A 24,702-nucleotide genomic window follows, 5' to 3' on the forward strand; every position below is an offset into this window, starting at 1 on the left:
CATGTGAAAAGATACTCAACATCATTAAGGAACTGTAAATTAAAGTAACAATGGGAAATCACTATATGCCTATTAAAATGGCTAAAATTAAAAAAAAAAAAGATAATACCAAATACTGGTGCAAATGCAGAGCAACAGGAATTCTCACTCATTGATGGTAAAAATGCAAAATATTACAGCCACTTTGTTTTTGTTTCTTAATTACTTTTTACTTTTTTATATAATTTTAAAGCTTATACTCCATTTACAGTTACTACAAAATACTGGCTATTCCCTATGTTGTACAATACCTACTTTTAGTCTATCTCACAGCCAAGAGTTTGTAACTCCTACTCCCCCATCCCTATATTGCCCCTCCCCACCCTGCCAGTAGTTTGTTCTTTTACAAAGCTAAGCATACCCTAAGGTCCAGTGATTTATGCTCCTGTACATAAATTACATTGAATTTAAGTAAATTAAGCTGAATTTAAGTAAATTCAGCTGAACTCAATTAAGCTAAAAACCTATGTTCATACCAAAACCTGCACTTGAACCTCTATAGCAGTTTTCTTCCAGGTTGCTAAAACTTGCAAGCCATCAAGCAGATGAGTGGCTAAACTCTAGTACATCCAGACAGTGAAATATTATTCAGTGCTGAAAAGAAATGACCTCTCAAGCCACACAAAGACATAGGGAACCTTAAATGCATATTATGGATTTCTAAAAGTCAGTCTGAAAAACCTATATACTTTATATTTCCATCTACATGACATTAGAGAAGAGGCATCATTTTATGAAGAGACAGTAAAAGGGCCAGTAGTCACCAAAAATTTGAAGGGAATGGAGATGGAGAAATAGATGAAGCAGAGGGGATTCTTAGGGCAGTGAAACTATAATTTCATTTTCTATAATGGGATTCATCGACTTTTTCTTAAATTAATCCATATTCCTATTAATAACGTCATTGTTGGTGGCTGAATACTTTTTTAGAAAAGTGGTTTTCACCTTGGGGATTGGTGAACAATTGAGGACTTGAGAAGCTCATGGAGTAAATATTTGCCTATATATTTTATGTTTTTCTTTCAATTTTTTTCTTCCAAGGTGTTTTCTATTTCTGAGTTAAAACAGTTTCAAAATAAAAATTATGTTCTATATGATACTGTAATGGTTGATTCATGATACTACGCATTTGTGAAAAGCCATAAAACTGTTCCACACAGAGTGAAATTTAATGTAAACTATAGACTTTAGTTAATAAAAATGTATCAACATCCACTGTTGATTAATTGTAACACTAATGAAGAGGTAATAGGAGAAACTGTGGACGGGGGAGCGAGGTTTACAGGAACTGGGTATTGTGTGTTCAATTAGTCTGTTCTAAAATATAAAGAATACCAATTTTTTTAAAAAGCAAGTCAAGTGGCCCAGATTTTAATTTAGCTGATTTTTCCCTTATACGACACTTAACATATATGGTCTAACTCCTTGCCCTGCGAAGAGAAATGTGTATTTTGTACAAGGCCTGGGACTGGGTGTCAAGAGAACCGCAAGTCATTCATTGACATCACATGTCAGGTTAGGTTAATAGTCTACACATTGATTCTGCCTGAGCAACCTGCGTGTCTGAGCACATAGATCAGGGCCTGAAGGCAGGGGGAGAGAGAAGAAGTGTTGGTACCTGACTTATCCAGGGACTTCAGAAATGTCTGCACAGAATCGACAGCAACAGCTGTTAATGGTCACAAGTCACCTCTTCAGGACCACAGGATGGATCTCCTTTACAGAGGATGCTGTCATTGAGGATGCTCACAACGGTGAATGTCACCAGCCCCGGTCACCTGGACAGGCCATTCTCAGCCCTGGAGAGGAAACAAGGAGACCTCAGGTATCTGCATGGTTCAGGAAGATCTCTTTGATCTAGAGATGATCTCTCACACCATGCAGGTTGGGACATATTTGGTGAACGAAATGATCAACAAGGGTTCTTTGCTAAAGAACTCTGTGTGTGTGTGTGTGTGTGTGTGTGTGTGTGTGTGTGTGTGTGTGTATCCCAATTAAGCATGTTCATATATATTAAAATCAATTCATTTTCACAATAGACAAAATAAATCCAAGGAAACAATATAAAAACTATCACAGTATAACTTCTACTTGGTTTTCTCATTCAAATAAAATGCTTCTTTATCTGATCCTACTAAAAAAAAAAAAGGAGAAATTCTTGCTGCCAAACTAACAACCATTAAAAAAAAGAACAGGAATTTTAATGAGTTTTCCCAGAACGCCCTATAGCTAATTTTATTGGTGCATAGGATTTCTCTCCATACTTAATTATCTTTATTTCTGAACTAATTATGTCTTTGGTTTTGGTTGATATGTGTTCTAAGATATAAGCCATTTATAAATTTTTATTAATAAATGTGTCCTCTACAATTGAAAGGATAACCCTATCAGCTTTGTTGACAGCTATGTCAGAAAAGTCCACAAAGCATAGCTAATAAGTACTGAACTATAATTACATTTTGGAGTAGTTACTATCAATCCCAAGCTACTAAAAAAAGTTAAGCTTCAGATGTACCTAAAATATGGTATCTATCATTATGCATTCTCCCTGGTGGGGGAGGGTGTGTGTGTGTGTAAGTGTGTCACTGAGCCTGGTTTGTCTGCCTTTTTTTTTCTTTTTTTTTTTTTTTTTGGTTTTTTCTTTTTGCTTTTTTTAGGGCTGCACCTGCAGCATATGGAAGTTCCCAAGCTAGGGGTCAAATTGGAGCTGCAGCTATCCACCTATGCCACTGGGGATCCAAGCCATGTCTGGACCTACACCACAGCTCTCAGCAATGAAGGATCCTTAACCCATTGACCGAGGCCAAGGATCAGACCTGCATCTTCATGAATACTAGTCAGGTTTGTTACCACTAAGCCACAATGGGAACTCCCTGGTTTGGCTGTTTTTATTATTAACCTTCACTTGGCATCACTTACATCTCCAGTGATGTAGGAAGCCATCAAAATTATCAAGAAAAAAGCAAGTGAGAATATATATCTAAAGAACATAAGGTGGAATCTCAGATCCAGCACATGGTTAAACACCCTAACATTATTACCCGGCTAGATGAACAATGGAGACAGACATCTCTTATCACATGGTGATAGAGCTATGCCTTGGCAGCAACCTCCTGGACAAGATGTCAAAAGAAACTAAATGAGGAGTTTCCACTGTGGCTCAGCAGAAACAAATGTGACTAGTAACTATGAGGTGGCAGGTTCAATCCCTGGCCTTGCACAGTGGGTTAAGGATCTGACGTTGCTGTGGATGTGGCGTAGGCCGGCAGCTGTTGCTCCGATTAGACCCCTAGCCTGGGAACCTCCATATGCTGTGGATACAGCACTAAAAAGCAAAAAAAAAAAAAAAGGAAAGAAGAAATTAGGTGAAACAGCAGGGACCTACTATACAATACAGGGAACTATATCCAATAGTTTGTAATAACCTACATTGACAAAGAATATGAAAAATAATATATGTATATAACTGAATCACTTTGCCATACAGAACAAATTAACCCAACATTGGAAAAAACTATACTTCAATTAAAAAAAAAAAAACCTAAGTGGAAGGAAAGTGAAGACATCCTCCAGGTAGGTCATATCTGCGTGGGGCACATGTGCTGGCACAAGATTATTCCTAGGTTGGATGCACTAAGCCAGAAAGGGATTTCAAGTCAGCCTATAACTTAGTGCTTTAGTGCATTCTCTCCTCCGAGGGAGAAAAAGCCACCAAAAGCCCCCATGTCCACAAAACCCTTGACATGCCAATTCCTGACAGTGACCCTAGCACAAGGTCTGTGCTAAATGCAGCTAGAAGGAAGACCAGGGTCCTTGAGAAGCTTGTCTCTGGGTGCGCCATCGTGAGAAAATGAGCCCCAGCCCACACAACCCACGTGAGAAGAGAACCGATGCCACAGTGAGCATCTCTTCCTCTCCTTTCCAGGGCTTAGTTCGAGCACATAAGTAACTGTGTTTACGTGAAAACTAGGGCTATAGTTTGGAGAGAAACTTTCTATCTTCTTCTAAATAAAATACATCAACATAATAGGATGTGGCATTGATGAATGTGAGAGGGATTCTGGAGAATTTTTGTGGGTTTGCTGATTTGGGGGAATCTCTATTGAGGCCAGCCTATGGTATTAGCTGGTTTACAATGTGTCTATTCTTTCCATCCACCCAGATTTTTCAAATGCCTTATAAAATGTCTTATGATTTGGGAAAGATCAGAGTTACTTATTCCCAAGATCCCAAATACACTAAACTATACATAGCTCCTTCCACATCACTGTCCTCCACCCCTGCCCCCCTTTCAGTAGAATTCTGGAGCTAGAAAGGGATTTCAAGCCAGCCTGTAGCTTAGTGCTTTAGGTTTTCATTCCTGGTCATCCTGGCACTCCCATACACATGACCCCCTTCCACAGCACACAAAACAAAACCAATGCATGGGCTCCTCAAATGGAACAAACTCTAGGAAAGGAAGATAAAGGACTTAAAATGGGAACAATGCTGAAGACACACCTCGGAGCAAGTCTTGCAGGGGAAATGGTTTCTGGCAAATGCTTTCATAACTGGTTATTTTTAAAGCAGACACCCTGGTGACCTGTTTAATTGTTTGGATGTATAAACACAGCCGTGACTAGAGAAGCAGAAGGCTCTGCTATTCTTCGCAGCAAGGTCGGAACAGAAGAAAGCAGCAGAATCCACTCGGAGGGCCTGCTCAGCTTCCCTCTCCCAGCTGGGTCCCCACTCCACCTGTACCATCACCTCTCCCTTGAATAAGATTATAAGTCAAAGAGAGGGGAGATGAGCAGAAAAACAAACACCTCTGCTAGACCATGTGGGCATGGAGGGAGGAGGAGACAAATGATGCCTAAAGTCTTCTTGTTTCTCACGATTGTATTTTTTAAGTTTATTTTTTTATTGAAGTATAATTGATTTACAATGTTGTGCCAATTTTTGCTGTATGGAAAAGTGACCCAGCTATATATATATTTTTTCCATTTCTTATATTATCTTCCATGATGGTCTAACTCAAGAGACTGTGTATAGTTCCCTGTGCTATACAGTGGGTCTTTATCTATCCATTGTAAATGTACTAGTTTCCACCTACTAAGCCCAAACTCCCAGTCCATCTCCCTCCTCCTTTTCCCTTAGCAACCACAAGTTCTCTATGCCCGAGCATCCGTTTCTGTTTCATAGATAGGTTCGTTTGTGCCATGGTTTAGATTGCACACATAAGTGACATCATATGATACCTGTCTTTTCTCTTTCTGACTTACTTCACTTAGTATGAGAATTTCTAGTTGCATCCATGTTGCTGCAAACGCCATTACGTCCTTCTTTTTATGGCTGAGTAGGATTCTATTATATATCTGTAATACATCATGATCATATTTGACTTGTTTTAAGCTCTGCCCTGCCCTTCTCTCCCCTGTTATATTTATGGCTAAAAATATATGCAGAGATCACCTACTACATACATTATCTTTGCATATGTGGTGAACATACAAATCTATCCTGTTATTGAATGCCCTTGACACCCCTGGGAATGTCACCAAGGAAACCTGGAGTTGGCCATGCCATCACCGGTACCTCCCAAGGGTACTGCAATTTAGGGGTCTTTCTCTGGAACTCTGCTTAGGGGACTCAGCCCTCCCAAAGGAATCACACAATTGGGTCACTGAGAGAAAAGGAGATGAGCTTTGTTTCATTTTTCCAGTGAGTTAATTCTTGTCTTTTTTTTTTCTTCTTTTTTTTTGCCATTTCTTGGGCCACTCCCGTGGCATATGGAGGTTCCCAGGCTAGGGGTCGAATCGGAGCTGTAGCCACCGGCCTACACCAGAGCCACAGCAACACGGGATCCGAGCCGCGTCTGTGACCTACACCACAGCTCACGGCAACACTGGATCCTTAACCCACTGAGCAAGGGCAGGGATCGAACCCACAACCTCATGGTTCCTAGTCGGATTCGTTAACCACTGCGCCACGACGGGAACTCCCCCAGTGAGTTAATTCTTAAAAAGACACACACACACACAAAAGTGGCTCCTATGATATCTGATGACAATACTCCTGTGTTCTTCCACATAGACTCCTGAGAAGAGCCTTCTCAGACACTCGGGGATGCATTCATATTGGCCAAATTCCACCCACACTGGAGGGTGTGGAGAAAAGGAGAGACACGGGATTCCTGTTGTGGCTCAGCGGTAACAAATCCGACTAGTATCCATGAGGATGCGGGTTCCATCCCCAGCCTCGCTCAGTGGGTTAAGCACCTGGCATTGCCATGAGCTGTGGTGCAGGCCATAGACATGCCTCAGATCCCACATTGTTGTGCCTGCGGTATAGCCAGTGGCTAAAGCTCCGATTCGACTCCTTGCCTGGGAACCTCCATATGCCGTGGGTGTGGCCCTAAACAAACAAACAAACAAACAAAAAGGAGAGACTCTACTTGCATGGTCAATTTCTTAATTATTCATGTAAGGACCGCTTATCATTTATTTCTCAGCAAGTCTCCCATTTTAAAATGAGATGGTTCCCAGTTTAGCAGCGTGTTGATGTCAACTCAAAGCTGTGAAGAGAAATCTGAATGCATACTGCCCTATTTGCTGGTGGTTTTTTTGGAGGGGAAATCAGGACTTTATTAACCCATTCTCACTTTTAAGGCTCAGGTCAAAAAAGATTTCTATTTAGCCGACCACTGCAATATTCTCAAACACAAAACACTAATATTACTAGATAACATTCACTTTTCTTAGGCTAGTTAGGGACTTGAAGACTGAAAATTTTCTTCTGGATGAATACAACAACATCAAAATTGTTAAGTATAAATGTCTATGTCTATTTCATCAAACCAGCCAATTATGACAAATTCTTTAAAACACGGCCTTAAAGGATCTCAGGGAGCAGTACTAACAGCTATGGCATTTTCTCCAAGTGGAGCAATATTATTTCAAAGTACAGTGTGAAATTAATAGTTGGTGCCTTGATGGAAATGTATGATCCACATGCAGAGTCTATTTTCATATTAAGCCCCATCATGCAGTATATTAATTATGTGTAAAATAAAAAAATCTAAATTCAGTATTTTATAAGTGCAGTTACTCTGTTGTCTGTAAAACCATTCCGTGATTTCTCTAGAAATGTTATTTTATCTCAAATAAGCCTGACAAATTAACTTTGAAAGAAAAAATTTCTCATGCTGAAAAATTTTTGCTGCTTTTCAAGAACTGCTACCCGAATTCAGAGAGATTCTCAATGACACAATAAAATCCTGAAACCGACCTGTGTTGTTGCAGCCGAGAGGTCTGCAGTGCCAGCTTCAGAGGAGCCTGGAGCCTGGCCGTCAATCTCACTGTGCTGTCCACTAGGGGTTGACAGCTTTCATGACATGGTCCCCAGCCCTGAGTCCTTCAGGTCAGTCATGCTCACTGAAGGTGATTTTGCATAGACCAAGACCCTAAGGATCAAAGCTCTGTTTGTCCCTCAGCCACCTTGAATCTGTGGGAAATTCTGCCGGCCCGTAGGTCCCTCTTTCTCTCTGCCCTCCCTGCAGCCTTGCTGTCCAGCTGGAGCCTGTGGACAGCTTTTTCAAGGTCAACCATAATTGCTACACAGCAGACACTGTCTTTCCCTCTTACATGTCTTTTCCTCAAAAGCTGTTCTTCTTCCTGGCTTTGTGGAGATAAATTGTGCAAGAAAAAAAAATGATGATGATGATAACAATAACATTCACTGATGTCAGTGGAGCATTTTACAATGTGCTCCGAGATCTTAACCTATAGGAACATTTTCAACCCTATAAAGCCCGATGAGGTAGATGAAAACATCCCATTTCACAGATAAGGAGATTGAGGCACGGTGAAGCAGAACTGGGATTCCATCCTAGAAGAGTTAGGCAGAAAATGAAAACAAGTCAGGTTCCCAAGGCAATAGGGGATGGAGGCGATGGGGGCTGGACAAACAACGTCTGGATTAAAAGGCTAGATATTATTTGGCCTCATCAAGGTTCTGCTGTCAAATAAGAAACTTTACAATCTAGTGGAATGTAAATGACAAGTTACAAAATGCCAGGCATAAGCTAAAGAAAACATTCCTAGAAAGGTGACTAAAAGAAAAAGTCAAGAATTTAAAGCCAAAAATCAAGCGATCTTATGCAAAGACAATGTCTCACCCCGTTTTCCTGCACCCTATTCCCATGAGAATTGCTGCTATTAAAAAAGATGTTTTGACTGAATATTTTATTAAGTATACATAGACCCTCTTTCTCCAACTGCTGCTAAGATGAATTAAAGTGTTCTCAGCTGGAGGTGAACTTTTTGGTCTGCCGGTTTGTAAATCTTTCAGACCTTGGATTGAGTAATACCATGAACTTGGAGGGTCTTTCTCAGGAGCAGTTAAGCACTCACTGTGGAGGCCCTGCCTACGCAGCCCCTGAACTGCTTGCTCATCAGAAAAATGGTCCAAAAGTGGATGTCTAGTCATGTGAGTAAATCACCAAATCCTCAGGTCAGGTTAGGAACCCTGAGTGATAATCCCTGTGGATTTGGAGCTAGTGAAACCTGGCCAGTGAGGGGCACAGGGTGTCATGGAAAGCATTTTCCCCACCTTAAGTTTAAGAAACCACACATATGCATGACTTACCTCTGAGAAAAGCTGCCACGAACTTATCATGTTGAAGATTTGGGGGGGGAATCTGAGAAGATGGGATGCCCCTGTGATCTCGTAGTCAACTTGTTACTTCACACTCAAATCCAAAGGAGCATAAGGATGCGAAAGGAACACACTTTAAAGTCTTCCTGATCAGTTCTTGAAGGCACTGTTCAACTCCACAAGCTCCATGATATCACCTCAGACATGCCTGATCCTCATGTCAGGCTGGTTGCATGCCCTGTTCTTGAGTTCCAACAAGTTTTGTCTTCCCTGCACTGGAGCCCTTCCCAGCCTGTGGAATCATCATCCTTTGGCTCAAGGGTCTCCCCATTAGACACTATCCTGCCACCATCATTACAGTGTCAGCACTGATATACCACAGGGGGCTTAGCCGGGGTTTCCTAATTCTTTAGTGAATAGACTTCTAAATTACCTAGGAAAATTAATATCCTCCATCTGCCTTTAAGAACTTAAGCAGAATATTTGTTTTTCTTTTTCTTTTTCTTTTTTTTTTTTTTTTTTTTTTTTTTTTTTTAGGGCCATACTGAGGCATATGGAAGTTCCCAAGCTAGGGGTCAAAATACAGCCACCGGACTATACCACAGCCATAGAAAAGCTGGATCCAAGCCTCATCTGTGGTCTACACCACAGCTCACAGCAACACCAGAACCTTAACCCACTGAGTGAAGCCAGGGATCAAACCCATATCATGATGGATGCAAGTCGGGTTCTTAACCTGCTGAGCCACAACAGGAACTCTAATCACAAAGCTCAAATTTAAATTATGTGAAACTTGTATGGAAATATGCTTACAAATTGAGTCTAAAGAGTCAAACTGGGGAGTTCCTGTTGTGGCACAGTGGAAATGAAAAGTTAAAAAAAAAAATCAAATGGGATATCTTTACAGAAGAAAAGCCTATGATTAACTAACGTGCCAAAGTTTTATAAGCAGTTCATCATCTTATCACTAGTTACATCACTAAGATGCAACTGTCCATAGTAGCTGACAGTCAAAGGAGAAAGTCTGCAAGGATTTTATCTTAATTAATTTTAAAACATCCCTTGCAAGTCATGTTGCACTCTTTATTCTTTAACAAATCTTTTTCTTCACAAAAACTTCAAAGAGCATATCAGAATCATTGTGTCCAAAATGCTACAATGTTTAATCTAAAAAAAGCATAAATTAATAACATTTTATCATATAAAGACAGTGGGCTGAAATGTAGCTTCAATGGCCAAAAAATAAATAAGGAAAGAAAAAAAATAAGAAGGTAACAACAGATGGAGCCCAAAGACTTTTTCCTCCCTCTTCTTCTCCACCCACTTTCAGATTCTACTAAATTTCAAACTGGACTTGGATAGTTCGTTAAAGCATAAATTTTTGCCTTTAAATTCACACATTTAACATACAAACAACTCATACAATTCAACAACCAAAAAACAAATGACCCAATAGAAAAATGGGCAAAAGATCCAAGAAGATATATGGATGGCTAGTGGGCACATGAAAAGATGCCCCACATCACTGATTATCAGAGAAATGCAAATCAAAACTACTATGAAGTACCACCTCACACCAGTCAGAATGGTCATCATTAATAAGTCCACAAATAACAAATGCTGGAGAGGGTGTGGAGAAAAAGGAACCCTCCTACACTGTTGGTGGGAATGTAAATTGGTACAACCACTGTGAAAAACAGTATGGATGTACCTCAGAAAACTAAATATAGAGCTACTTCATGATCCAGCAATCTCACTCCTGGGTATATATCCAGACAAAATTTTCATTCCAAAAGATACATGCACCCCTATGTTCACTGCAGTGCTAGCTACTCACAATCGCCAAAACATGGAAACAACTCAAGTGTCCACTGACAGATGACTGGATTAAGATGTGGTACATACATACAATGGAATACTACTTAGCCATAGAAAAGAATGAACAATGACATTTGCAGCAACATGGATGGAACTAGATTCTCTTACTAAGTGAAGTAGGTCAGAAAGAGGACAAATATCATATGATACACTTATACATGGAAACTAAAATTGGCACAAATAAACCTATCTACAGTGATAGACACACAGATATAGAGAACAGACTTGTTGCCAAGAGGGAGCAGGGAGGAAGTGGGATAGACGGGGAGTTTGAGGTTGATAGATGCAAACTATTATATTTAGAATGGATAGACAATAAGCACAGGGAACTATATCCAATCTCCTGGGATAGACCATGATGGAAAATAATATTTTTAAAAAGAACGTAAATTCTTTTTTATATTAAAAGAAATCTACTAGATTAGATTAGAAATCTAATATAAATATAAATCTATAGATTTATAATCTTCTACTAGATTAGAAGTCCCCCTCTCTTTGTTAGTCTTTAACTAAGTTCTTTTCACGGCTAACTCCCACGAATGCCCGTAATCAGAATCCAGTGAGGTTTTGTTTTTTTCATTTTATTGTTTTGTTTTTTGGGAAACCAAGGTGTGCTTTAGCTCTGACTTCCAACTCAACCCATCCAACACAAAAATCCACTAAGGAAACACCAGCAGTCACTGTGCTTGTTCGATATTTGCGTGCATCTAGTTTTAAGGTCCTTCGGAGGGCTGAGGCATGATTAAACTTCACGTAAGTCGGCTAAATTAATAAACCAGCTGTTGTCTTTAAAGCATGTCAGAGATTTCAGTGGAGTGGAAGAGTTACTTTCTGTTACAGCTAATAAATTTTCAAGTTCACGTATCATCGGGTTTCAGTTAAAATTAAATCTCAGATTCACAAGAGGTGGACTAAACACACTGTGTGTATCACCTTTTGAACCATGGCCTGTGTAAGTCCAGCCCAGCTGCTTCTTGACATCAAGGTCTTTTTCTCTGCAGTGTTAATACTCTGGTAGGTGCATGGGAAGCATAAAAACGTGTGCTCTGCTCTCCTCTATGAGACGTGTGCCTTCAGCAAATGGCGCCAATGGCTGAGGCAGCAGTGAGGCTGTGGAAATGAACCCTCTGTTGTCAGAGTGGAGATTCCCCAGGCATCTCCCGGCCTGCAGGCTCCCCCTGCCTGATTGCTTGTATCTAAGCCCCAACCCCAAAACATGACCTCACGAGGGTGCAGGCAGCCTGCTCACTCCAATAGTCACACCCACTCCCTCCATCTCCAAACAGCTTTTGGCACAACCTGGCTGGAAAACAGCTGAAAAATATTTAAGTCCAGTGCTTAAGTGGCTTAGAGGATTACTAGTGGGATAAAGAGTTTTTTCGGCTCTAGGTGTCTGATTTGGTGACAACCTCGGTGGATAGTACGTGGAAATCCTGGTCGCTGGTGAGTGTGAAAGTCGTTATTACTTCCTTACAGGTCTTCTCGGGCCTGATCGTTCCCCGTGGTTCTGGCTCCTCTCTTGGTCCCTTTACAAGAAGTCTCACAACTACAAGATGATAAAAATGTCTCAGAGGAGCATTTGAATGTTGGTCACAAATTCCAAATGGATTTCGTTCTGCTTTCTTGTAAGTCTCTGCAGTTTTCATAAATTTCTAACCTCTCCAGCTCAGCCAGGTTTAAATGCTGGAAATCCCATGATTCCCACCAAAGGAATGGTTTCTCCATTTATTTTGTGGCCTGGACACATAAAGGCCACTAAAGGCCATGCACAGTTAAAGACATGCATTTGGTGGTTAAGAGCCTGCACTCTGATGTCAGCCTCCTTGGGTTGAAACCCTGACTTTGCTACTTCCTAACTGTGTGTGCTTGGACAAGCAGCTTAATCCACTTGCTGAAGGGGTCATGGCACACATGCTTCTGACGGGTGTGTCCAGAAAGATGACCATGTTCATGGAGAAAATCTTTTGGGTAGAGAAACAGCAGGCAGTCTCCTACCCCCTTCATTATAAAATAGACAATCATCAGAGATAAGCAGGGGTAAAAATAGTGCGATGCAGCCTGCATTTGACTTTTGTACCTTCTCACCTCCCTTATTCTCACTAGGCTTCAAAAATGCCCCCCTTCCTTTCCCTCCCTTCGAAGCTCCAATTTAAAAATCCCAGATTCCTGGAGTTCCCGTTATGGCTCAGCAGAAATGACTCTGACTAGTATCCATGAGAATGCAGGTTCGATCCCTGGCCTCAGAGGGTTAAGGATCCGGGGTTGCCATGAGCTGCGGTGAAGGCTGCAGACACAGCTCATATCCCAAGTTGCTGTGGCTATGGAGTAGGCTGGCAGCTACAGCTCTGATTTGACCTCTAGCCTCCATACGCCTCAGGTATGGCCCTAAAAAGACCAAAAAATAAGAAAGTTAAAATCCCAGATTCCTTAAAACCTGATTTTTCATTCATAATATAATAAGAACACAGGATTAACCTTACCAGGATGTATTTCCTTGGTAAATGAGTAGCTTATTAACCAAACAACTCATTTAGCGAATGTGTTCAAAGAGGAGTTATATTAGCCAGGGTCCTAACAATTCAAATAACATTATCAAATGAAGATAAGTCAAGGAGAGATCATTTACCAAGGCCTGATCACCAAGTCCTCAGCAGATGTACAGGAGCCAGGAGGGATAATGTGGGAACCTGGGGCCAATAGCAGCAGAGCAGCTACTGCCCCAAAGGGACGAAGGGCAGAAGACAGTCCCAGAACCTGGAAGTAGATTCACAGTTTCCTAGAGAGGAAAAATTACCTTACATCAGGGGATTAGTCAGACCAAGAGAGGCCAGACAATAACAACCTTGACCTCACCACCTCCCTTCCCTCCAATCCCCACTGGCTGAGTTCAAAAGAAGCCAGGAGTTGTCAGAGTCCACCAGTACAACCCGCACAGGTGGGCCTTTGGGCAGAAAGCAGGCTGGAGAAGGATGGAGAGGAAAAGCAGAAGAGTAGATGGAAACATCCAGCAGAGGGGCAGGACCATTCACTCCATCCTCTCCCCACTTTCATCTCTGCATCCAGAAAAAGGGCTGAGACATCAGGGCAGGACCATTCACTCCATCCTCTCCCATCCTTCTTGTCTGCTCTTCTCATCTCCCCCACAGGTTCAGGAGTCAGAAACTTGGCAGAGTGTCTCCGAAGTTTTGTGTTCACAAAAGAGTAAAACTCTTCCCACCACCATACAGCTGCCACAAAGTTGAAACAGGAATCTGGTTTTGACCATCAGGCAGGCAAAGTAACTGTGGGAAAGGCAATACTCCTTTGGCACATACTCATAGCTTAAGGCCAGCATCTGTCCTGGAAAGGCATTTCTTGAGCAGTCATATATCTCCAGGCTTTGGGTAGAAGCAAGGAAATAAGCAGAACATAAATTTAACATTGAAAATGAACCTGAGAGTCCGATTCAAATCTCAGGAAAAGGGTGCTTTGTATGGAATCGGAGACCGTGACTCACACTTAAGGCAGGATGTGGAAGTGGAGAAAGAGACCCAACTTGAACACACACACCATGTAAATCCTACTTGACTGTCAGCTCACATTTGAAGGTCAATTCTAAATGCATTTTGCAAACATCACAATGCAATGGAACAGCATTGAAAGCAAAAAAGAGTTGGCAGTATGCTTCTGGCAGTAGTCAACATTATCTTCATGGAGATGGGTCAGAAAGTGTCCAAGAACCACAAAGGCAATAAGGCAGATGGAAGCAGCTACCCTCGCACTGGGTGAAGATAATCTTCTGAACCACAGTTAATACATGGGGCCCTTAACTGATCATACAGAGGTGAGGCTGGGACCTGGGGAAATGTACTAAATTTGTTCTTCTATGGCTTCAAGACTGGCCATCTATAAGACACAATGAAAACTCATTTGCAACCCCCGAGAACTGTTTTTTTGGGATATAATTTTGGATTTCAATTTGTCTAGCCCTGGGTGGAAAATACAAAATTACATTAATATAACATAAATTTACAAGAAATAGAACCAGACCCATTAGGAATTCATGACCAACATTCAGATTCCTCTTCAGGGACATTTTCAACATCCTTTTGTTGCAACACATAGTGCTACAAGGGGACACACATAAAGGGCCAGAGATACAAGTCCCAGGAGTCTTTCACAGGGCTGGAGAGACTCAAATGTCACAGTTATTTTTCAGATTTGATTGAACTATTCTTCTTTTCTCTATAAGACAGAGTAGAACACTAACAAGAAAAGAATCATGCAGCTTATGCTGTGGTTGAGAGAACACAGCATCTTCTCAGTCCTTAAAAGCAGAGTTTCTTCTCAGCTGGTTCCTCACCTTTCCCTTGACAGCGGGGTGAGTGTGCTTGCCATGTGGACTGACACCTCGTCATTCCCAGCAGAGTCATTCGCTGTTAAGCAACTCCACCAGAAGATGGTGAATGATGAAATCTGCAGCGTTCCACCTGAAACCTCTTCTGATAACTTGCTGTGGTCTCCAAGTTGGGTAGCAAAACCTCAGGAGGGAAAAGTGGCCAGATTTCTTTCCTTTTTTAAATTAACTAATTTTTATTGAAGTATAATTGGTTTACAATGTTGTGTTAGCTTCAGGTGTTCAGTAAAATGACTCAGTTATATATATATATATATATATATATATATATATATATATATATATATATATTCTTTTTCAGATTCTTTTCTCTTATAGGTTATTGCAAAATATTAAGTATAGTTCCCTGTGATATACATGAGGTCCTTGCTGGTTTATCCATGTATAAATATAGTAGTGTGTATATGTTAATCCTAAACTCTTCATTTATCCCTTCCCCTTTTGTTAGCCATAAGTTTGTTTTCCATGTCTGTGAGTCTACTTCTGTTTTGTAAATAAGTTCATTTGTATCACTCTTTTAGATTCCACAAATAAGCAATATATATTTGTCTTTCTCTGTCTGACTTACTTCACTTAGTACAACAATCTCTAGGTCCATCCATATTGCTGCAAATGGCATTTCATTCTTTTTTATGACTGAGTAATATTCGTGTGTGTGTGTGCGTGTGTGCCTGTGTGTGTGTGTATAAAATCTTCTTCATTCATTCATCTGTCAATGGACATTTAGGTTGCTTCCATGTCTTGGCTATTGTAAATAGTGCTGGGGTACATGCATCCTTTTGAATTATGGTTTCTCTGGATATATGCCCAGAAGTGGGATCCCTGGGTCATATGGTAATGCTGTTTTTAGTTTTTTAAGGAACCTTCATAGCGTTCTCCATAGTGACTGTACCAATTTACATTCCCACCAAGAGCACAGGAGGGTTCCTTTTTCTCCATGCCTTCTCCAGTATTTGTTATTTACAGACTTTTTGATGATGGCCATTCTAACTGGTATGAGATGATACCTCATTATAATTTTGATTTGCATTTCTCTAATAATTAGTGATGTGGAGCATCTTTTAATGTGCCTGTTGGCCATCTATATATTTTCTTTAGAGAAATGTCTATTTAGATCTTCTGCCCCCCAAATGGGCAGATTCTGGAACTCCAATTATGTTGGAGGGCAGAGAGAATCTTGGATCACTTTGAAGAACTGTCCATTTCATTTTTTCAAGTGTTCAATATGAACTTTTTCCAGGAATATCTGTATCCTAAGATGATAACAACAGCAACCTCCAACTTTCATTTGAGATTTTTGGAGATGACGTCGCTAAGGATTTTATAAGAAAACCACTGCTTTGGGGTTAGCCAGTGGCTTCTACTACCAAGCTTGTTGGCATACAAGCTGAAAGTAACTGAATGACAGTCAGAAAGCATTGCTGATGTTGATGTTATAGTGTGCTAGGACTTAGACTGTGCAAACTGAGACTGGACCTTTTGTGACTACTGCCATCATATTTTCTCTAAAGGGCCGCCATCCTTAGTTAATTGAACTGCCTGCATGTTCAGTTTTCTGGCCAAACAAGGAAATGCAAGACAAAAATGGCAAAAATTACCTGGAGAATTCACTAGCCCCAACTCCCTCTCAAAGAAGACAAGAAAATGAAATTTGGAAAATTGAGAATAACATTAACAAACAGGTCAAATAACCTTTTGAACTCTTTTATAATTACCATTATGCAAGAGCCTTATATCAATCAAACCTATTCTCTCTTTCTTTCTGCCTCTTTCCCCTCCCTTCTTCTCTCCCTACTCATTCATACTCTAACTTCCCAGAACAAGGAAGAGGGCCTTGAAATTTAACTGTCTAAAATTAGCACTCAAAACAACACAAAGTCCTACTATACAGCACAGGGAACTGTATTCAATGTCCTGTGATGAACCATAATGAAAAATAATATGAAAAAGAACGTGTGTATGTGTGTGTGTATATATATATATATATATGTATATAACTGAATCACTGTGCTGTGCAACAGAAACTCAACACTGTAAATCAACTGTACTTCAATAAATTAATTTTTAGTGAATAAAATAAAAATAAGCAATCAAATCTTCACAAGACATGTCAAAGCTTTAGTTTGTGCATAATGATTAATGAAGTACTGCAATTAGAAACTGGGTAATGGGCAAAGGTTTGTTTCAACAGAAAAAAAAAAATCTACCCTTGGTGGACTCTTAAGATCAATGGATTAATGCATAAAACCTCATGGTTTTTTCCCTCAATTTTTAAATCAGGATTTCCCTATAGGAGCTGTGAATTTCATGACCTCGACCAAACATCCTGACAAATGATTGAATGAAGGAAGTAACAGGAAATGACTGAGTTTGGTAATGTACAAAAACAGGTAATTAATTCTCACCTTTTTTATCCCCTATTAACCATGACGTGTGCACTCACTTCTCTGAGTTCCTCAGTGCCACAGGAATAGACTCTAACCAAACTGGAAATTTCTGCCCTTATAAAGGTCCACTATAGGCTCATTGAGAGCAGGTCTGTTTTTAATACTGAAAATAGAAGAACCGTCAGGGTGTCCACGTGGATGAATTTCCTGTTCCTGATTATACCGCGTGGTTTGGGTTCCACTCTAAGCCTAGATTAAGAGATTTAATCAATTTTGTTTTTGGAAGAAGGGAAGGAAAGAACCAAATCCCACTTCTCTTCCCACCTAGACTTAAAATCATAATACATTCAAGGCATTTACAAACCAGCCCCGGATTCCGTACACGTTAAAAGTCAAAAGTCAAACACCTTAACCCTACATTCCACTCTTCTGTCCAGAAAAGTTTCGTCCTTGGAATTTTCTTACATTCATGAAAATGAATTGATTTTATCTAATGTTTAAAGAAATGAGGGGAAATACAAAAATCTTTTTTTTCTCTCTCTGTTTTGCATTCTTAATCTACAAAAAAACTTTCCAATGTAGTATCAACAATGGCATGAGGTGCTCTACCATCTTTTACTTATTTTAACGACATTCCCCTCAAGAAAAGCCCTGAGATGATGGACTGAAATGAGGGGAAATGCTGGAGGATCTAGAAGACCTTGTTACCTTTGTTTCATCAATGTTCAACTATAATTGGCTGAAGCTTTGAAAATTTTTAAATACAATTAGTCCCCAACTTGCAAACACTAGGGGAAAAGTTACTCACTTCCTGGCCTCTCAGAGCGGCCTACCCAGCTTTTGAGAGAACTTGGAACCTTTAGGGAAACTACGAGATCATACAACAAAGAAACTGGGAAACTCAGAAAAAGTCCTGTATAGTGTTTCTCAAATGTTTCCTCTGAGGATCCAGGACAGCAGAGCTGCAAAATGGTTCCCCCTGAGGAGGGTCTGCTGGGACAGCTTGAAAGGGCCCACTGTAAATGGAAAATGTAATTGATGTCTAGCCTTTTATTCAAATCAGTCTGCATTCTATCGCTAATACTTCTGTATTTGTTTTGAAATTGTATTTTGTGTGTGTGTGTGTGTGTGTGTGCGTGCGTGCGTGCGTGCGTGCGTGTGTGTGCGTGCGTGCGTGCGTGTGTGTGTGTGTGTGTGTGTGTGTCTTTTTAGGGCTGAACTGGCAGCATATGGAAATTCCCAGGCTAGGGGTCGAATTGGATCTGTAGCTGCCAGCCTACACCACAGCCACAGCAAGGCTGGATCCAAGCCACTTCTTTGAACCACACTACAGCTCACAGCAATGTCAGCTCCTTAACCCACTGAGTGAGGCCAGGGATCGAACCGGTACCCTAATGGATACTAGTTGGGTTCGTTAACCTCTGAGCCATGACAGGAACTCCATTAATATTTGTATTCTTTAAGTTAATTACCATGATGTAAATTGATATCCCAGGAATGTATACCATGTCCCCTGCCCAGGCTGATGTATGGGTGACCAGTTTTAGATGCAAGACTTCAATGTCTGCTCTGAAGGACAGACTGGAACTCTTTACAAAGTGTTTCTCTCCTGCAAAATACATGTACTCCCTCACCAATTCTTAGAGGTATCCATTTCACTTTCTTAAATTCTCCGGATTTCTGCTAATTAAACACTTGTTTGACCTTAATTTAAAAACATTATCCCACTAGAAGAGTTAAGTAATTACCAATCATTGGTAGGTTAGTGTGAAGAAATTCAGACTGTTTTCCTGTAAGTTTGTAGTTGGCATCAGCTGCCTTTAGGATAGTCAGTGGTAAACTTGTGATTTCCAGGAAAGGAAAAGTATGTAATTTCTGCAGCCCAAGAGCTCTAAAGATAGAAGAGCTGGGGAATAAGCTAGGATGCAAAAAATGTCAAAGCAAAGCGACTCCTCCCAAAAGCATATCCATTTGGAAATCTCATTGAACTCAATCTCATACTCTGTAAAGGATTAAAAAACTTGTATCTCTTTCCCCTCCTTCTGGACCACATGGCCCTGACTTCCACAACGTAGAATACATAGTAATTTAATAAGCATTTTCAGTTTACTCATGGTTAGCATCAAATATATTTGATTAGGCTTGTCTAAAAACTGAAATGCCATTTATAGAATTACATGGAGAAATCTGAAAAGTTCCAGACATCTAATTTCTATGTGAACTTTTGGGATACAATGTATTCATAAGATAGATTCTGTTATGAAAGCCCATAAACACCTAACAAATGTCTGAGCTTGCTGGATTCTGAAAGAAAAAAAAAATGAGTTATATTAAGGAACAATCTACTTCCTACAAGTTCCAGCACTTTTCTTCCAGTGAACAGAGAGATCCATAAGAAAGACAGAAGTAGATGTGATCAGCTTACTGAACTGAAAGGCATCCTGAAGGATCTTACAAAGATCCCCCCACCCCACCCCCACCCTGGCCAAGACCAGGTCCAACAGCACCTTAAACCACGCCAGGATATCAGAAAGGTTATCTCATTTCTAAAGTATGTCAATGAAATCTTTATCATCTTCTCCAACAACTCTTGCAACTATCAAGCTATCAATTTCAAACTTATCAATTTTAGCTGGAAGATAAAAATAGCTAACATTTATTGAGTGCTAAAGTGTTATCCATACACAGAAAGTGCTGTGGATATTCATCCATTTAGTTTAATCCCATAATCCTCAGAAATTCTGAGAGCACAAGCAATTTAGGATAAGAGATTAAGTAAAATAAAGTAAACTCAGAATTCCAGTCACAGTCTAATTCCAGACTTTGTGTTCTTAGCCACTATACCATGCTGCCCAGAATCAGAGAGAGACAGGATTGTTGACTCCCTGAGTGTCCATGCCTCCCTCCATGTCCTCAGGACCATCACCCTCTAAAAATCCACAGCTAATCTCATCTCTTGATGCTCCGTGAATTACGGTTACACCTGCTAATTATGCTGCTAGTGTACAGGGGCTGGGGGGCGGTGGGCAGGGCATGGAAGCTGACTAGATTGTCCACAGGACAACATATCAGGATCAAAATAGCTCAAGGGCACTACTGGGTACACTGCTGCCTCTTACTGCTCCATACACAGAGATATAGTTCAAAAACAGAGCTTTGGCAAATACACCTTGCAATTCTACTGGCACCAAAAGAAGTCAAAAGATATTACTTGCAGTAGTAATCAGCTACAACTCATTTAGAACATGTTTATATTTAACTTAAGCCCTCTTTCTTCATTACAGGTCCTAACTAAAGACCTCTCTACTCAGCGAAGATGATGCCATGATGTGGACTTTTTTATTACCTTAATATAGGTCCGCTACATTCAAGGATTTTGCAATATCTAGGAAAAATGTAAAGAGCAGACCCACTGAGGGTGCCTTCAGCACATCACAGGGGAGTTCCCATTGTGGCTCAGTGAGTTAAGAACCCAACTAGTATCCATGAGATTGCAGGTTCGATGCCTGGCCTCATTCAGTGGATTGATGATCCAGCATTGCTGCAAGCTGTCGCTGTCACTGTGGCATAGGCTGGCAGCTGCAGCTCCAAATTCAAATCCTAGCCTGTGAACTTCCAATGTCCCAAGAGCCTCCCTAAAAAGAAAAAAAAATCATCACAGGGCTTGAGGCCACCCAGACACCCCCACTGAGCACTGCACTCTGAGAGAAACAGGGGGCCTGGTTGTCATCTCATATCAACCTCAATAATCATATTTATAAAGGAAAAGTCTCTTTTCCTAGGAATTCTCCTGAATCATTCTCCGTAGGGAAAAAAAAAAAACAAAAAAAAAAAAAACAGGTAAAACTTTTTCCTCTGGGAGAATTTTACATCCTACTGACCAACTCCAGTGCATGGTCATTTACAAAGAAGCATTGTGGAAACCGGGTTCATTTGGTTTCATGACTCTGCTTTCACAAGCCCAGATAATGCTGTTTTCCTTGGCATTTCAGACTCCAACCTGAAGATCTCAATGTTGCTGTTCTGAACTACGTGGCAAATATCGTGGAACCTGGTCTCTTAGAAATCATCAGTGTCCTGGTGAACAACAGGCCTTCTTTTATCATGGCTACATACAACCTGTTACTGAAGAAATTAGTCAGGTATCAAAAGGAACACAAAAGTTTGAAGGTAAAACATCATCTTAGGAAAGCACTGTGACCTTGAGAAGCATAAAAACTTGAAAACTAAAATGCCAAAGTCACCTATCTCATCAAAAAAATTTAGAGATTATTTCTGTCCTTTTTATAAATAAATTCAAATGGAAACCTAGCTCTATATGCATATATATGATTCGTATAAAATATGATGCACATATACATTTAATTAAGTGCCATTTGATAATATTGAAACTGGATTAGTTTCAATTAGTTCATATTCATATTTAGCTTTATAAATGTTAAGTTAGGTTGGGACTTTCCCAGCTCAAGAGGTCTTCACATGGTTTATTTCACTAGTATTGGGAGGTTTATTTTATTTCTTTTTATGGCTGCACCTGCAGCATATGGAAGTTCCTGGGTCAGGGGTCGAATCAGAGTTGCAGCTGCCGGCCTGCACCACAGCCACAGCAATGCCAGATCTAAGCTGCATCTGCAACCTACATCACAGCTTACGGCAACACCGGATCCTTAGCCGACTGAGGGAGGCCACGGATGGAACCCACATCCTCACAGACACTATGTCAGGTTCTTAACCTGCTGAGCCACAATGGGAACGCCTGGAAGGTTTACATTAGGCAATGTATTTGGTGATATAAAGGCATTCAGTAACATGCTATGGTGGGCAAATTGTGGTCTTTGGAATCAGATGATATAGTTTCAGAGAGTGGGCCTCAACTCCACTATTGAAGTGATATTTTTTAAAGAAGCTATTCCCTCTTTTGAGCTGAAATTGCCTCATCTGTAAAATGAGAATAAATGTAACATGAAGAGCTGATTCTTGTTATTTATGGTAATTATTTTCTATAAAATCCCCATGCATACTGAATGGGCAAATACTAAATTATTGTCCTTAGGGGAAAATATGGGGTTAGGTCCCAGTAAACCTCTGGTCACATTTTTGTCACCCCATCAGTACATACCTTGTTTTATGCATGTTTGTACTTAAAGACACCTTGTTTAATATACTGTTGATTCATGAACATTGAAAGGATGGCCAGCGGTGCCATAACTCAAGCTTGAACAGGGCTTATCTAACACGTGTGTTTTCTCCATAAGACACATCACAGCCTTTCTTGCACCTAGGAACACCAGACAGCATTTAGCACTACACTTGGGAGCCATTTTCAAAAGCGAAATCACCAACAAAAAGCACAGAAATGCAAAAAACATGGCACTAAATAGACTGCAAAAAGGACACTTGTTGTCAGCACAAGGGCTAAATAAGAAGGCAAAGAGCTGCTTTGATCAGTCTCAGCTGGGAACGAGCATGACAAGCAGCTCCAACTCTTCACTGCTCTGAACAATACATATGTCCAGGAATGTCCATGAAAGCATGACTGCTGATTCTAGGGTTATGGATGAATTTTAGCATGTAGGCAAATTAGCAAATACAGAATCTACAAACAACAAAGATCAACTGTATATCAAAGATTTAATCAGTTAAGAATCAATGTAGAAGAGAATTGGTCTATAAACAACAAAATGCTAAAAAAATATATAGTCCAAACTCCTTGACTGTGCTCGTCATCTTCAAATCCTTCTACACTAACAATGACTAGAATAATAAGAGCTGCTCAATAAACAAACTGTTGCAAAGTCCTACTATACAGCACAGGGAACTACATCCAATATCCTGTGATAAGCCATAATGGAAAAGAATATGAAAAAGAATATATATATATATATATATATATATATATATATATATAATAGATAAATGAATCACTTTGCTGTACAGCAGAAACTGACACAACATTGTACATCAACTATATTTAAACAACTGTTGAGTGAATGAACAATGAATGTGACTTGTGCCTCAAGCTTCTGATGATTTTGATAGAGAAGACTGGATAAAACACACAGGAACTTATACAGTTACGTGACAGTACAAGCCACCAGTTCAAGAGATTCTGAACCCCATTCCCCACTGGAGTACTTATCTCTGATAAGTACTTTCTAAGCTCTTTCTACTCTTGGATCATGTTTGGACAGTTTGGGGTGCCCGAGAAGCAGTACTGTCACCTGGCTTGCAAAGGTTTCACAGACACCTGGGTGAACTAGTAGTGAAAGCCAAGTCTCCATCCCCGACAAGAAGCAGAGACAAGCATATTGGTGAGAAAGACCCCAAGTTCCTTTTGCACCTCACTTACTCAAGAGGCTTTCCAGCACAGCACCCCCTATTGCCTCAACAACATTCCAGATCCTCTCACCAGCTGTCAACTAGCCAAAAAAACAAGGTATACTGTGTATTTTCTATAGACTGTTAGGTTAAAATAACTTTCCTGACTCCCTTTTTGCTTTGCAAACTTCTTAGTGATTTTCCATCTTTTCTTTTTAAAACCATCATAACCGGAGCTTCTCTACAGTTTGATCATTAAAATCATGAAGCCAGAGATTTGGCAGGCAAAGAAAGGGTTTCAATTCTAACATCCAAGGCACATGTGCAACGGGAACTTCTCAACTTGGAAAAGAATAGAGATTAAAATTTGGCCCACAGCTGATTTGATCCCTAGAGAATTTTCTTTTTCTTTTATCCAAAACTGCTTTTCAACTCTAGAATTTACTCCCCTTCCACCCCACTCCACCCTTCTGCAGGTTTTGTTCCTTTGACTCTTGGGACACTTTCGTCCTTTAAAATTCCTCCTTTAAAATTTGAAAACTGAAAATGGATACCATTCTTTATGCTAAATGTCTAAGATGGGTTCTTTGTTTCATTTGTTTTACTGTTCATCTTTTTAAAAATGCACAGCATTGTATAAACAATTCAGATTAATTGTAACTTTCCTTATCCCCTCCCTTTTGCCTTTTCTAATCAGTATCACCAAAAGTTAAAGAAGTAAAATCACCGATTACCTTACTATCCTCATTTAGCCCTCTAAATGCAGAACTCCAAAGTAACATGGGACTCTGCATTAAGGCTAGTGTAGGCACATATCAGTACTCCCCTCCTCCTCTCCATGAAACCTTTTCTTTTCCTTTTTTAAAAACTTTTATTTATTTATTTAGGTCACATCCACAACACGCAGAAGTTCCTGGGCCAGAGATCGAACCGGCACCATGGCAGTGGCAATGCTGGCTCCTTTAACCACTAGGCCATCAGGGGACTCCTGTGAAACCTTTTCTGTAATGATTCTTTTGTCACTAAATCTGGAAGAAGAAGGAAAGGGAG

At 40.2% G+C, this 24,702-nt stretch overlaps 1 long non-coding RNA gene across 9 annotated transcripts in view; it reads right to left on the minus strand.

Annotated features, from left to right (window-relative positions):
* The window catches only part of LOC102157437, a 385,071-nt gene that overhangs the window by 162,591 nt on the left and 197,778 nt on the right, over window positions 1-24,702 (minus strand). For 8 of the 9 annotated variants that reach the window (XR_002343406.1, XR_002343403.1, XR_002343413.1 and 5 more), the window contains one exon: window positions 1,658-1,838. This is a non-coding gene — a long non-coding RNA (uncharacterized LOC102157437). Of the gene's footprint in view, window positions 1-1,657; window positions 1,839-13,177; window positions 13,395-24,702 lie in introns of those variants that run through there. The other variant, XR_300741.3, reaches the window with a different exon arrangement.

Source organism: Sus scrofa, chromosome 1 (genome assembly GCF_000003025.6).
Source record: "Sus scrofa isolate TJ Tabasco breed Duroc chromosome 1, Sscrofa11.1, whole genome shotgun sequence".
NCBI classification, from domain to species: Eukaryota; Metazoa; Chordata; class Mammalia; order Artiodactyla; family Suidae; genus Sus; species Sus scrofa.